The following is a 638-nucleotide window of genomic DNA, read 5'->3' as shown; positions in this document are numbered from 1 at the left end:
TGAACCAGTGAGGTGGGGACATACCAGCACATCCTACCAGGTCTTCTCACAGCAAATATTTATTGAGCACCAGCTATGTTGCAAGACTGTGCTAGGTGCTAGGTGCTAGGGTACCTCAGTGAGCAAAACAGGCTAGGGTTCTGTCCTTCTGAGGCTGACATTCTCCTAGGGGAAGAAGCCAGCAGACACTGAATGTAAATTGAGGTTTCCTCAGTGTCTCCTAATGGAAGAGTTTCATTTTCACCTTCTGAAATATACAAACACTTTCCAGAAGGACCCCACTTCTTTGGCACCCTCCAGCAGGTCCCTGGCCTTTCCGCACTTCAGTTTCTGCTTTGGTGACATGGAGATGGTTACTGTCAGGATTCTCAGGGGATAAGAAGTCCCTGTCTCTGTGCTGCAGCTGAGCCCAGCTAGTGACTGAGAGGGTTGAATGGCTGAATGGCCATTCCTACAAGACATGGAACTGCTTAATAGGAGCGTCCAGTCTGAGGACTCCCCATTGGCCTAGCTAGACTATTCTAGAAAACATGCTGGGATCCTCTTTTTCCTTTCCACTCTCCTTCACAGGTGTCAGGCCTGCCTTGTAATCTAAAGGCTCTCCCTGCCTTCTCCAGTGCCCCTTACTCTTCACAGGT

The sequence above is a fragment of the Otolemur garnettii genome, unplaced genomic scaffold (assembly GCF_000181295.1).
Source record: "Otolemur garnettii isolate 467f Iridium unplaced genomic scaffold, OtoGar3 scaffold00089, whole genome shotgun sequence".
NCBI classification, from domain to species: domain Eukaryota; kingdom Metazoa; phylum Chordata; class Mammalia; order Primates; family Galagidae; genus Otolemur; species Otolemur garnettii.
This window is presented reverse-complemented; position numbering follows the sequence as displayed.